Below are 15,508 nucleotides of genomic sequence, written 5' to 3' on the forward strand. Positions count from 1 at the left end.
TGAATTATGATTTTCTCAGGGTATATGCCCAGTAGTGGGATTGCTGGGTCATATGGTAGTTCTATTTGTAGTTTTTTTTTTTTTTTTTTGTAGTTTTTTAAGGAACCTCCATACTGTTCTCCATAGTGGCTGTACCAATTCACATTCCCACCAGCAGTGCAGGAGTGTTCCCTTTTCTCCACACCCTCTCCAGCATTTATTGTTTCTAGATTTTTTGATGATGGCCATTCTGACTGGTGTGAGATGATATCTCATTGTAGTTTTGATTTGCATTTCCCTAATGATTAATGATGTTGAGCATTCTTTCATGTGTTTGTTGGCAGTCTGTATATCTTCTTTGGAGAAATGTCTATTTAGGTCTTCTGCCCATTTTTGGATTGGGTTGTTTGGTTTTTTGTTATTGAGCTGCATGAGCTGCTTGTAAATTTTGGAAATTAATCCTTTGTCAGTTGCTTCATTTGCAAATATTTTCTCCCATTCTGAGGGTTGTCTTTTGGTCTTGTTTATGGCTTCCTTTGCTGTGCAAAAGCTTTGAAGTTTCATTAGGTCCCATTTGTTTATTTTTATTTCCATTTCTCTAGGAAGTGGGTCAAAAAGGATCTTGCTGTGATTTATGTCATAGAGTGTTCTGCCTATGTTTTCCTCTAATAGTTTGATAGTTTCTGGCCTTACATTTAGGTCTTTAATCCAGTTTGAGCTTATTTTTATGTATGGTGTTAGGGAGTGCTCTAATCTCATACTTTTACATGTAGCTGTCCACTTTTCCCAGCACCACTTATTGAAGAGGCTGTCCCTTCTCCACTGTACATTCCTGCCTCCTTTATCAAAGATAAGGTGACCAAATGTGCATGGGTTTATCTCTGGGCTTTCTATCCTGTTCCATTGATCTATATTTCTTTTTTTGTGCCAGTACCATACTGTCTTGATTACTGTAGCTTTGTAGTATAGTCTGAAGTCAGGGAGCCTGATTGCTCTAGCTCCGTTTTTCATTCTCAAGATTGCTTTGGCTATTCGGGGTCTTTTGTGTTTCCATACAAATTGTGGAATTTTTTGTTCTAATTCTGTGAAAAATGCCAGTGGTAGTTTGATAGGGATTGCATTGAATCTGTAGATTGCTTTGGGTAGTAGAGTCCTTTTCACAATATTGATTCTTCCAATCCAAGAACATGGTATATCTCTCCATCTATTTGTATCATCTTTAATTTCTTTCTTCAGTGTCTTATAATTTTCTGCATACAGGTCTTTTGTCTCCTTAGGTAGGTTTATTCCTAGATATTTTATTCTTTTTGTTGTAATGGTAAATGGGAGTGTTTTCTTGATTTCACTTTCAGATTTTTCATCATTAGTGTATAGGAATGCCAGAGATTTCTGTGCATTAATTTTGTATCCTGCTACTTTACTACATTGATTAGCTCCAGTAGTTTTCTGGTAGCATCTTTAGGATTCTCTATGTATAGTATCATGTCATCTGCAAACAGTGACAGCTTGACTTCTTCTTTTCAGATTTGGATTCCTTTTATTTCCTTTTCTTCTCTGATTGCTGTGGCTAAAACTTCCAAACCTATGTTGAATAAGAGTGGTGAGAGTGGGCAATCTTGTCTTGTTCCTGATCTTAGTGGAAATGGTTTCAGTTTTTCACCATTGAGGATGATGTTGGCTGTGGGTTTGTCATATATGGCCTTTATTATGTTGAGGAAACTTCCCTCTATGCCTACTTTCTGCAGGGTTTTTATCATAAATGGGTGTTGAATTTTGTTGAAATCTTTCTCTGCATCTATGGAGATGATCGTATGGTTTTTCTCCTTCAGTTTGTTAATATGGTTTATCACATTGATTGATTTGTGTATATTGAAGAATCCTTGCATTCCTGGAATAAACCCCACTTGATCATGGTGTATGATCCTTTTAATGTGCTGCTGTATTCTGTTTGCTAGTATTTTGTTGAGGATTTTTGCATCTATGTTCATCAGTGATATTGGCCTGTAGTTTTCTTTCTTTGTGACATCCTTGTCTGGTTTTGGTATCAAGGTGATGGTGGCCTCGTAGAAGGAGTTTGGGAGTGTTCCTCCCTCTGCTATATTTTGGAAGAGTTTGAGAAGGATAGGTGTTAGCTCTTCTCTAAATGTTTGATAGACTTCGCCTGTGAAGCCATCTGGTCCTGGGCTTTTGTTTTTTGGAAGATTTTAAATCACAGTTTCAATTTCAGTGCTTGTGATTGGTCTGTTTATATTTTCTGTTTCTTCCTGATTCAGTCTTGGCAGGTTGTGCATTTAGAAGCATTTGTCCATTTCTTCCAGGTTGTCCATTTTATTGGCATAGAGTTGCTTGTAGTAATCTCTCATGGTCTTTTGTATTTCTGCAGTGTCAGTTGTTACTTCTCCGTTTTCATTTCTAATTCTATTGATTTAAGTCTTCTCCCTTTTTTTTTTGATGAGTCTGGCTAATGGTTTATCAATTTTGTTTATCTTCTCAAAGAACCAGCTTTTAGTTTTATTGATCTTTGCTATTGTTTACTTCATTTCTTTTTCATTTATTTCTGATCTGATTTTTATGATTTCTTTCCTTCTGCTAACTTTGGGGGGTTTTTGTTCTTCTTTCTCTAATTGCTTTAGTTGCAAGGTTAGGTTGTTTATTCGAGATGTTTCCTGTTTCTTAAGGTGGGCTTATATTGCTATAAACTTCCCTCTTAGAACTGCTTTTGCTGCATCCCATAGGTTTTGGGTCGTCATGTCTCCATTGTCATTTGTTTCTAGGTATTTGTAAATTTCCTCTTTGATTTCTTCAGTGATCAGTTCGTTATTAAGTAGTGTATTGTTTAGCCTCCATGTGTTTGTATTTTTTACAGATCTTTTCCTGTAATTGATATCTAGTCTCATAGCATTGTGGTTGGAAAAGATACTTGATACAATTTCAATTTTCTTAAATTTACCAAGGCTTGATTTGTGACCCAAGATATGATCTGTCCTGGAGAATGTTCCATGAGCACTTGAGAAAAATGTGTATTTTGTTGTTTTTGGAAGGAGTGTCCTATAAATATCAATTAAGTCCATCTTGTTTAATGTATCATTTAAAGCTTGTGTGTCCTTATTTATTTTCATTTTGGATGACCTGTCCATTGGTGAAAGTGGGGTGTTAAAGTCCCCTACTATGAATGTGTTACTGTGGATTTCCCCTTTTATGGCTGTTAGTATTTGCCTGATGTATTGAGGTGCTCCTATGTTGGGTGCATAAATATTTACAATTGTTATATCTTCTTCTTGGATTGATCCCTTGATCCTTATGTAGTGTCTTTCTTTGTCTCTTCTAATAGTCTTTATTTTAAAGTCTATTTTGTCTGATACGAGAATTGCTACTCCAGCTTTCTTTTGGTTTCCATTTGATTGGAATATCTTCTTCCATCCCCTTACTTTCAGTCTGTATGTGTTTCTAGGTCTGAAGTGGTCTCTTGTAGACAGCAAATATATGGGTCTTGTTTTTGTATCCATTCAGCCAATCTGTGTCTTTTGGTGGGAGCATTTAGTCCATTTACATTTAAGGTAATTATCGATATTTATGTTCCTATTCCCATTTTCTAAATTGTTTTGTGTTCGTTATTATAGGTCTTTTCCTTCTCTTGTGTTTCTTGCCTAGAGAAGTTCCTTTAGCATTTGTTGTAAAGCTGGTTTGGTGATGCTGAACTCTCTGAGCTTTTGCTTGTCTGTAAAGGTTTTAATTTCTCCATCAACTCTGAATGAGATCCTTGCTGGGTAGAGTAATCTCGGTTGCAGGTTTTTCTCCTTTATCACTTTCAGTATGTCTGGCCAGTCCCTTCTGGCTTGCAGAGTTTCTGCTGAGAGATCAGCTGTTAACCTTATGGTGATTCCCTTGTGTGTTATTTGTTGTTTTTCCCTTGCTGCTTTTAATATGTTTTCTTTGTATTTAATTTTTGACAGTTTGATTAATATGTGCCTTGGTGTATTTCTCCTTGGATTTATCCTGTATGGAACTCTCTGTGCTTCCTGGACTTGATTAACTATTTCCTTTCCCATATTAGGGAAGTTTTCAACTATAATCTCTTCAAATATATTCTCAGTCCCTTTCTTTTTCTCTTCTCCTTCTGGAACCCCTCTAATTCGACTGTTGGTTTGTTTAATGTTGTCCCAGAGGTCTCTGAGACTGTCCTCAGTTCTTTTCATTCTTTTTTCTTTATTCTGCTCTGCAGTAGTTATTTCCACTATTTTATCTTCCAGGTCACTTATCCGTTCTTCTGCCTCAGTTATTCTGCTATTGATCCCATCTAGAGTATTTTTCATTTCATTTATTGTGTTGTTCATCATTGTTTGTTTCATCTTTAGTTCTTCTAGGTCCTTGTTAAATGTTTCTTGCATTTTGTCTCTTCTATTTCCAAGATTTTGCATCATCTTTACTATCATTATTCTGAATTCTTTTTCAGGTAGACTGCCTATTTCCTCTTCATTTGTTAGGTCTGGTGGGTTTTTATCTTGCTCCTTCATCTGCTGTGTGTTTTTCTGTCTTCTCATTTTGCTTATCTTACTGTGTTTGGGGTCCCCTTTTTGCAGGCTGCAGGTTCGTAGTTCCTGTTGTTTTTGGTGTCTGTACCCAGTGGCTAAGGTTGGTTCAGTGGGTTGTTTAGGCTTCCTGGTGGAGGGGACTAGTGCCTGTGTTCTGGTGGATGAGCCTGAATCTTGTCTCTCTGGTGGGCAGGTCCATGTCTGGTGGTGTGTTTTGGGGTGTCTGTGGACTTATTATGATTTTAGGCAGCCTCTCTGCTAATGGGTGGGGTTGTGTTCCTGTCTCGCTAGTTGTTTGGCATAGGGTGTCCAGCACTGTAGCTTGCTGGTCATTGAGTGAAGTTCGGTGCTGGTGTTGAGATGGAGATCTCTAGGAGATTTTCACCGTTTGATATTATGTGGAGCTGGGAGGTCTCTTGTTGACCAGTGGCCTGAATTTGGCTCTCCCACCTCAGAGGCACAGCACTGACTCCTGGCTGCAGCACCAAGAGCCTTTCATCCACACAGCTCAGAATAAAAGGGAGAAAAAGTAGAGAGAATTAGTAGAAGTAGGAAGAAAGAAAGAAAGAAAAAAAGAAAGAAGAAAGAAGGGAAGGCAGGAAGGAAGAAAGAAAGAAAGAAGAAAAGAAGGAAAGAAGGAAGGAAAGAAAGAAAGGAGGGAGGGAGGGACGGTGTGAGGAATGAAGGAAGGAGGGAAGCAAGGAAAGAAAGAAAGAAGATAAAGTAAAATATAATAAAGTTATTAAATTAAAAAATAATTATTAAGAAAAAAAAAAACGGACGGATAGAACCCTAGGACAAATGGTGGAAGCAAAGCTATACAGACAAAATCTCACACAGAAGCATACACATACACACTCACAAAAAGAGGAAGAGGAGAAAATCATAGATCTTGCTCTCAAAGTCCACCTCCTCTATTTGGGATGATTCGTTGTCTATTCATGTATTCCACACATGCAGGGTACATCAAGTTGATTGTGGAGCTTTAATCCGCTACTCCTGAGGCTGCTGGGAGAGATTTCCCTTCTCTTCTTTGTTCTCACAGCTCCCAGGGGCTCAGCTTTGGATTTGGCCCCGCCTCTGCGTGTAGGTCGCCGGAGGGCGTCTGTTCTTCGCTCAGACAGGACGGGGTTAAAGGAGCCGCTGATTCGGGGGCTCTGGCTCACTCAGGCCAGGGGAGAGAGGTGCGCGGAGTACGGGGCAAGCCTGCGGCGGCAGAGGCCGACGTGACGTTGCACCAGCCTGAGGCCCGCCATGCGTTCTCCCGGGGAAGTTGTCCCTGGATCCCGGGACCCTGGCTGTGGCGGGCTGCACAGGCTCTCCGGAAGGTGGGTGTGGATAGTGACCTGTGCTCGCACACAGGCCCCTTGGTGGCGGCAGCAGCAGCCTTAGCGTCTCCCGCCCGTCTCTGGGGTCCGCGCTTTTGGCAGCGGCTCACGCCCGTCTCTGGAGCTCCTTTAAGCAGGGTTCTTAATCCCCTCTCCTCGTGCACCAGGAAACAAAGAGGTAAGAAAAAGTCTCTTGCCTCTTCGGCAGGTCCAGACTTTTCTCCGGACTCCCTCCAGGCTAGGACTGCCTCCCGGCTAGCCGTGGTGCACTAACCCCTTCAGGCTGTGTTCACGCAGCCAACCCCAGTCCTCTCCCTGCTCTCCGACCAAAGCCCGAGCCTCAGCTCGAAGCCCCGCCCGCCCCGGCGGGTGAGCAGACAAGCCTCTCGGGCTGGTGAGTGCCGGTCGGCACAGATCCTCTGTGCGGGAATCTCTCCGCTTTGCCCTCCACACCCCTGTTGCTGCGCTCTCCTCCACGGGTCCGAAGCTATCCCCCTCCGCCACCCGCAGTCTCCGCCCGTGAAGGGGCTTCCTAGTGTGTGGAAACCTTTCCTCCTTCACAGCTCCCTCGCACTGGTGCAGGTCCCGTCCCTATTCTTTTGTCTCTGTTTATTCTTTTTCCTTTTGCCCTGCCCAGATACGTGGGGGAGTTTCTTGCCTTTTGGGAGGTCTGAGGTCTTCTGCCAGCATTCAGTAGGTGTTGTGTAGGAGTTGTTCCACATGTAGATGTATTTCTGGTGTATCTGTGGGGAGGAAGGTGGTCTCCGCATCTTACTCTTCTGCCATCTTCCCCTCCGCCCCTCAGGTTACTTTTTAAGGATAAAATGAGTTGGATAATGAATAGAGTAGTCATAGTATTGTATTCGAGAAGAGAGGGTGGTTTTCATTTAACCTATTCTAATCTATTTTGTGGTTCAGTTAAGGGCTTGGAGCAGGAGTGGGAGGTAGGAAATACTAGCTCCGTGTGTATGCAGTGGCCTCTACGTCTTGTTTTAGTCATTGCCCTGTGAGGTTCTTGCCTTTCAACCTTGCAGCTCAAGCCCAGCATGGTGCCTGGCTAGATTCTTTTGTTTGTTTGTTTTTGAATTTTATTTTTTTATACAGCAAGTTCTTATTAGTTATCCATTTTATATATATTAGTGTATATATGTCAATCCCAATCTCCCAATTCTGGCTAGATTCTTATGTGTGTTTATGGAGCCGAGTCAGTGCTAATTTAAGCATCTAAACTAAACCTATGATGAAATATGATAAATATAGTAGTGCCACTCAAATGTAATTAGAAATATTTTGATAAATATAATAAAACACTTTAAATATATTAATGACACAGTTTTCATGATCATTAAGGCATCCATTCTATGATTTGATCTTGATTTAAGTAAAGGGGGAATTCCAATAGTTGAGTTTAGGTACATCTAAAGGGTCGCTTTCAAATTGACATGGTTAAGTATGGTCTGTGATCATATCATGCTGGCTCATGAATTTAAAATATTCAGTGAGTCAGAAAGCACTTGATTCTAGTTTTGAAATGTTCGCTGTATTTGCAACAATGAGCAGGACCTGTTGTGGTGGTAAATAACAGGAAGATAGAGTTTCACTTCTGAACAGGAAAGATAGAATTAGAGATGACACAAATAGAGTATGTCCATGGCTGCTTTGAAAGGGATGTGTAACCTAAGAACTAGGATGAAAATTAAAGATTACGTGGAGTCATCTGAAAAATGGATAATGATAAAATAGCAATCATTGTTACCGTGTATCCATTTCTTGCTGTATGCCAGGCACTGTTCTAAGCATTTTATATACATTAACCCAGTAGTTGCCTCCATAGCAATTACATCAGAATGTCTGGTGGAAGGGACCAAGCATCAATACTTTTTTAATGATGCCCCAGGTAATTCAGTCTGGAAACCATTCAGCAACCCTGCAAGGTAAATATTCTCATTGCTCTTTCTATCTTACGAAGGTGGAAACTTGAGTCCCAGAGAGGTGATGTGGCTCCGCCAAGGTCAAAGAACTGAAAACTTGAGACATGAGTCCAGGTGGACTGATTGCAGAACCCTTGATCTTAACCACTTGCAGTGCCTCCCCCAGTGCTTTAATGCCATTTCTAATGAGTAGCTTTGATTTTTATGAGTTTAAGGAAGCTTCCAATGCATGTCTTAACAATAATCATTTCAGGAGGTTATACTCTTTTCCTGTGGTTTGACCAGCAACTGTGTTGTTGGTGGCCCTGGGTAGTACCCACCGCTAACATGCACAAGGTTGTCAAAAGTGCCCTTCTCTCTGTCTCATTCCTTAACCCTCCAGATATTACTACTTCTATCTATCTTCAGAGTCCACCTAAGCCCACATCTGGGAATTGGTTGCATTTGTGAAAGGAAGAGGCAGTGCCTCCCAGTGCCAAGGCAAAGCAGGGCAAGTGCTGACGTTCTTCCTGTTACTGAAGCCCCATTCACCGTGTCCAGATTTCGACTGTTAATTTGCTAGTTGTCCATTACAAAGGCTTCTTTTGTTCAGCCTCTGCTGCAGGCTTCTAGTTCCTCAGATGTCTTTCTGCTTTCATCCAAAACCTAAAGTCAAGCTCCTCAGATGTCCTTCTACTTTCATCCGAAACCTAAAGTCCTGTTATATTATGCGACTTCAGGGGTCTCTCACCATAAGACTTTAGTGAAGAGACTTATAATACTCTTTTCTAGACTAGTGTACTGTGTGCTGTTCTAAATAGATTTTGGAGATCTGCTTGGCTAACTTTCTGGTTCTTTGGCACGGCATTGCTTTACATTTAAGTTCAAGCATGGACTTCTTCTGCAGACTGCTCACTGAGGTCCAGACCTTGAAAGGCACCACCACCACTATTTCTACACCCCTTGTGAACACGGTGTTCTCCTGTGAATGGATCCTGTCTGCATGGGTAATTTCGGTCACAGCTACCCTGGTCCAAGCAATTGCCTTTCAGCTATAGCTTGGGGGGTATATTTCATTATTTAATTCCCCTATAGCAACTGTATATCTAGTGTCAGAACAGATTTAATAAGCGAGGCACTTGGGGGTCTGAGGACTCATCCAGATGTGGAACACTTCTATGGAAGTGTTCTATGCTTTTTTATTTCCTAGATGAATTCATGACCTCAGCGCATGCAGTGGTTGCAATAGTTAAAATTTCCCTCCAGTGAAATTGTGCCCTTTGCAGTGGAATCATACAAGCCCACCTGAAGCCGCAGTTGAACGCAGCCACCAGGCTCTGCTAAATTCCAAGGGCAGGGATTCAACAGCCCAGGCTCCACCAAGAGGCACCTGTGACCGACAGCAGTCAGAATTCACATAACAACCCGGTGGCCCCCCACCACCATGGACGAACCTTCAGGTTTATTCTCTACCTGTTAGAAATTCTGTCTTGTCATTATGAAACCCAGTGAGGGAGAAAGAAACTGACCGCACTTGCTTCAGTAAATTTTTTCTGAAAAACCGAAATAGGTCACTAATAGTAACAGATTTTGTCTGTGTTCTAATCTGCCACTGCTCTTTTCTCCTAAAATGGTACACTCAAGGGCAGGCTATATTTTTTTCCCCAACATTTAATTAGCAAAAGAAAAATATCCCATGAATAAAGAAAAAGCTCATACGACAAAAAAGGAAGAGAACCGAGGGGGCTGCTTCCTAAGACAAAAAGGAGTAGCTCTGACCCCCTTGGTTGCCTCAGCCCCCTGGTGGAGGACAGGCAAAGGGTAGGACAGGGCAGTTGAGGATGCCAGGTGTCCGGGGCAAGTGCCAGCTCTGAGGGAGTTTGGCTACAGGGCTTGGAGGAAGGAGAGTTCTCCAGCATCTCCATCGGCCCCAGCACACATCTATATTTTGCTCTTCGGGAGTTCAGAACACACAGGGCCCTTTGAGAACCTAGAGTCCAACTCATAAGAAGTCTGGAGTTGTAAGCTGTGGCCTGGTGTGGCCTCACACAGCTACAGCCTGAGGGTAGCTTCAGATTTATTTACTGCCCACCCCAAGTGCTGCATAGCTGGGACCAACCATAGCGAGGGCCGTATGCTGGAGGCTGGGCTGAGGCCAGCCGTAGCACAAGGCCACTTTCTAGTCACTTCAGGGAGGTTCAGTGTTTTTGAAAGGTCAAGAAAAGTCAAAACAAATCCTTTAACATTTAATTCTCCAACTTTCGCATTTTGTATCCCTTCATATTAATACGCGGACTTTGAACATTAAAGTGGATGTGTTCTAGGCTGTAATAAGTTTCCAAATCTTGAACATTATAATTTTTCTCCAGAACATATAGACTGTCTCAAATAGTAAAGTGACTGCCTCAGACTCATCAGTGAGTGGAGTAAAAACAAGTAGAAAGGGCTTCCCTGGTGGCGCAGTGGTTGAGAGTCCGCCTGCCGATGCAGGGGACACGGGTTCGTGCCCCGGTCCGGGAAGATCCCACGTGCCGCAGAGCGGCTGGGCCCGTGAGCCATGGCCGCTGAGCCTGCGCGTCCGGAGCCTGTGCTCTGCAACGGAAGAGGCCACAACAGTGAGAGGCCCGCGTACCGCAAAAAAAAAAAAAACAAGTAGAAAAATAGCAAAATCTCGTTGCTGACTGTCCCACAGGTTCACTGCCATGTTGAGTGACTATTTCCTGTATGAAGGTGCGCCTCAGTCAAATTTAGATTGTCACTGATCTTCAGGGCCATTCCAAGGTGTAAACTCCGTGAATGTCAAGGGTCTGTAATGAAATAAGAAACCAGACTTCTAAGACAGGGCCCCATCCTGTGAGCTGAGGACCCCTAGTGGTCCCTACAGTAATAACTCCTTCTGAACAATAAGCATTGTCTGGAGAATGAGTATCTCAAATGACTGTTTTTCAGATGCATGTATATGTTGTTGTGATTAACAAAAACGTTACAATTGCTATTTGTTACCGTATTTTTTCAGTTAAAAGTTACCCAAAAGTACTATCACTAATTGGAGAGGAGCCAGATGTTTTGCTGTTACTCAAAAAGGCTGTGAACCCCTGCTTTAGATAATCTCCCCCAGGGCAGCTACTCTCTGGGGTGCAGCACCTTGAATAGTTGAGTCCACTGAAAACAACAGAAGTGTTCCACAGAACTCAGCCAGTCACAGAACTGTATTAATCATAAGTAATGCAGTTATTTTTATTGCAGTATGTTTTGGAAAACAAGCATTGACCTACAAAGGAGAATTTGTAGGCTCTGACCAAATAAACGTCAAGTGACACAGTCACACAGAGTAGCACTAAATGATCAAATGAGCAAATTTCTTCACATTGGAACTCTGGCTTTCACTGACTATCCGAGAAAACTGCAAAATGCAAAGCCATGTGGGATACCAGGCTTCACTTCAACAGAATTTTTAATTCACCATTTAAAAAACTCACACACACACACGCACACAAACATAACCAAGAGTCATGTCATGGCTTGGTTCAGCTGTGTGTGTGCATAAACCTTTATCCCTCTGAATCAAGTGTCATCATTACTGCATTTATTGAACTATTCTCTCAGATTGCCTGACATCCAGTGCCAGTCTCCTGGGGCAGTCAGGCAAATAAAATTTCGTTTACAGAAAGAATTGATGAGAATTTCCTTTTTTCCCTTAGAATTTTCCCCTCCAGCATCTAAAATCTATCAAACAGCACTTAAAGTGTCAGAGGAAAGGAGGACGAGATTTTTCAGAGAACACTGGGCAGTGGGTGGCAATACATCATGATTCAGATTCTCCCTCTTGGTCTGAGAGGCTAGTGGGGAAGACAGTCAGTGCCTTACTTGCCATCAGTTAACACCTTATATTGAATTTCTACATCATGATGTTCGTCAAGACAGACATGCATGGATGCTTGAAACGCACAAAAATAATTTACTCTTCAATCTCAGATAGATACACAAATATACTTAAGAAAGAGAAGTTTTATTAGGGCAATTTCACTTTATTTTTCCATACAGCAAAGTCAACTACTGCAGTAATAATAAAATAAGCATAAAACAAATTGCAGCCCAAGACAAAATACATAATTTTAAGCAACTACAAGCAGAAAGTAAGTTGTGATTACATAATAGTAAAACCAAGCACATCTGTCCTTTCAGCAGATGAAAGCGTAGGGTTGCTGGTAAGTGCAACACCATAACCAGCTGGAGTGAAGGCTGGATACACTAATTCATTAAACAAGTGCCCATTATCACATTTGCTTTTTTGAGTGCTTCTGAGTTGAAAATTAAAACCATGAAATTTGAACTGTGTTTTATCTTTTTCACCTGCTGAAAGAACAGGATCCTACAGCAATTAAAAAACAATCACATAACAACTATAGCTACTGTGTGCTGTTTGGTTTGCCTGTTTATGGTTGAAATTTTGTGAAAGTCAATACTTGTTTTGAAGATTTTTTTCTTTTTTTTTTTTTGTGAACAATAAACCACTGAAATTGGCAGAAACTGATTTGAATAGTATATGTCCTTAGTATAGTTCTGTCTCTTTTTTGTTTTGTTGAAGTTTTAAACATGCAGTAGTTTTGAAAAATGTAAGGAATATTTGATCCATGATTTCACCTTAATGGTTGAAGTACCTGCTAGTTTTGGTAATGATCTTCAGGCAGATTTGGCCCAATGGAGTTTTTGTCAGTCATGAGATCTCGGAAGGATGGCATATCTTTCCAGCTGAAAAAATCCTGGCAAACTACAAGCTGTCCACAAAAAGCAAAGCAACATGTTTGAAGGGGTATGGAGTGCTAACTCTGTGCCACTTTTGCAAGCAATTTTGCTCAGTCTGTCATTGTATTAGCCTTAACAAAACTCCTTGTAATTATAGACGTTTTTATTCAAAATAAGATCTTACTATTATACAGGTTTCTCTCTTTTGACTATATACAGAAGTGCAAAAAGTCAACCTTCTCTCTAGACGTTCCAACATGCTAAATTGCAGCATAATCAACCCTCAAGAGTTTGCACACACGCTATAATTCTCATTACGTAAACTTTGAGTATTTGGATTATCAACAAAAAGTCCCTTGTTCTATTTATTGATTATGCAGCTTATTTATAACAAGGCCTGATATTCAGGGATTTCAAAAATATTAAACAATACTTTAACATTTGAAATGGATACAGTAGAAAATAAATTTTATTCTAATATCTAGGATCTAGATCTTCTTATAATAACTAATTACAAACAAAATAAATCATCAAAATATTACTCAATTGTCTGCCAGGATTGTTGCGATAGCAACAACTTAACTTCTTACTTAGCAATGATTATATATTTATAAGATATCCATATAAAAGATCTTTGTTCTTTTAATGAAAACTAGACAAGAACTAACAATGACTGACATTCTTACACTTTAATATTAAATCAGTAAAATATAAATCATTTAGTTAACAATAATACGAATATTCATATGACACTACATGTAATTCAAAACTGAGTATGTTATGAAGGAAAAACTACTTTAATTTTTTTTTGTATTTTGAAAAATTCATCGGTAAAATCTAATAAAACAAGAGTCTATAAACTGAAATGGTATTCAATTGTTAATAGAAAATGAAATCTAATAAATGTAGGAAATGAAAAACTACATTTTAACAAGAAAAATAAGTAATATTCTATAATGTAACTAACTACAATAACATATGGAGTCACCATTACTCTCTTAACACGATTGAAATTACATTGGTATGGGTTCCAACCCGTAATGTAATAATCTAAGGCTTTAATAGATGTACAGTACAATCAGTAAAATCAACGCATCAGTCTTATATTAGAAAGCATCTCTCTCAAGCATAAAAACTTGCAGTAAACTTGGAAGTATGGAAAGTTCTAGAACTGAACTTTCACTTCTCCCATTCCATACTAGAACTACCAGTGACCTGGCCCCTACTTCAGCAATTTTTAGAACTGCTGAACAGAGCAAAAATATCCTTTACTAGCTGCAACATCCAAACCACAAAAAAGGAATTCCTTTGGATGAATCCATTCTTAAAAACTGAATGCACATCTATTTTTTTTTTAATTTTGTAAAAGGCTTTCTAAGGCTATAAGCAGTAAATCTGAACAAAACAAAACAAAACAAATCACATATAAAATTCACCCATGTACTTAACCCACCCAGTGACTAGGTTAATTAAACATTTCCCATTTTCATATTTTGGTTTATCATGCATCTGATGAGTGCTGCTTTCTTCTTTGTTTAGAGTCACTATTTTAAATGTGACTGTGATGAAGCCTTTAAGCAAATGTGAAACCATTTTTGCAAAGCATTTAGAGTCTTCTGACTTTTGACAGAGCTATAAATAGAAGCAAAATAATTTCCTCCAACTTTTTTTTTGTTATCGTGTCTCAGAAATGGCATATCCCTTTTGAATAACATGTTATACAGTATAGTATGCATAAATATTACACTACAATGCATTAAAATAATTTTATATATATATATCTATATATCTCCAGTATGTGTGAGTTTATCTGTATTGAGAGAGTTTGTATTGTGCTGTCTATTTTGTTACTGTAAAGTTAAATCGGCCATTTCTGAGACAGCTTTGGTTTCCAAAAAAACAAAGGAAAAAAAAAAGAATGGTGCCCTTTGACTGATTAGTACTAGCAAATAAGCAACAAAATGTGGCTCCGAAAACAATAACACTGAAGAAATAATACTCTAGTTTGATGTACAGTCTATGGCACTTTATGAGAATCCTTAACAACATGGTACTTAAAGCCATGATGTGCTTTAAAAGATACACAGTTGTGGTTTTGCTTGGCACATTCATCTCTGTCAGATCCCTCCCTCACCACATCTTAAAATCTACTACATTAAAAATATTACTCTTAAACAAAAATGACTGTGCATGCACGCGCTCATCTATAATGGCAATTTTAAATACAAGGTGCACCTTTGTTATTTGTAAACCTTGAAAGAAATAAACTTATTTTTAAAAAATTATATCTTGGTCTACAGACGTACCAATACATAATAGAATCATGGTTACACCATAGTCTGTCTTTTCAAGATGGCATGAATATATAGGAAACTAATTAGGTCTGCATATTTGAATGCATCACTCTGTGCTAGAAAAGAAAGACAATGTTGTTCTTTTAGACAGGAATATCACCTCAGCACAAATATCAATTAAATGTACAAAGTGTATAGGCAACAGTGTGCAGTGGATTTCCATGTTGTCTTGTCTTCTGGTTAACATGCAATATGCGGATGTCTTGTGGCTGAGGGGTTTTTGTGTGTGTTGCTTGACGGTATATACACTATGGTTAATGACCTCGTCCTTTACTCTAACCAAGCACACTGTCCTTTCCTCCTTAGCATGATCTGCAAGGGAAAAAGAGATAATCTTCGTTAAAACAGCCAATATCTAACAGCAGTTTCCAATATGCATTCAACATGAAAACTGTATTTCTTGGTTTAAAGAGTGAACACGTGTATATTGTATCTTCATGTAAAAACAAAAAACACTTCACAAGTACAAAGGACCTACATTTGTTTATCATTTCTTCGAGAATAAAATGACATGCACAGCTTAATGAAACTGTAGACTCTGAACAAATATCACCCAACACCAAGCTCAAAGTATAAAATACATTTGTAGACTCAAGGGGCATAATGTAGTAGAGCTCTTTTTACCACTGTCCTTGTGGGGCAGAACTTACAACTCATTT

At 39.6% G+C, this 15,508-nt stretch overlaps 1 protein-coding gene and 1 long non-coding RNA gene across 15 annotated transcripts in view; one reads left to right on the forward strand and one right to left on the reverse strand.

Moving 5' to 3' along the window:
- The window catches only part of LOC138842676 (uncharacterized), a 42,016-nt gene that overhangs the window by 20,061 nt on the left and 6,447 nt on the right, over window positions 1–15,508 (forward strand). The window lies entirely within an intron of this gene.
- The window catches only part of MBNL1 (muscleblind like splicing regulator 1), a 202,082-nt gene continuing 198,313 nt past the window's right edge, over window positions 11,740–15,508 (reverse strand). For all 14 annotated transcript variants that reach the window (XM_030844614.2, XM_030844634.2, XM_030844623.3 and 11 more), the window contains one exon: window positions 11,740–15,161. The gene's annotated coding sequence lies outside the window, so the exon portion shown is untranslated. The remainder of the gene's footprint in view (window positions 15,162–15,508) is intronic.

This window comes from Globicephala melas, chromosome 4 (assembly GCF_963455315.2).
Source record: "Globicephala melas chromosome 4, mGloMel1.2, whole genome shotgun sequence".
Taxonomy (NCBI): domain Eukaryota; kingdom Metazoa; phylum Chordata; class Mammalia; order Artiodactyla; family Delphinidae; genus Globicephala; species Globicephala melas.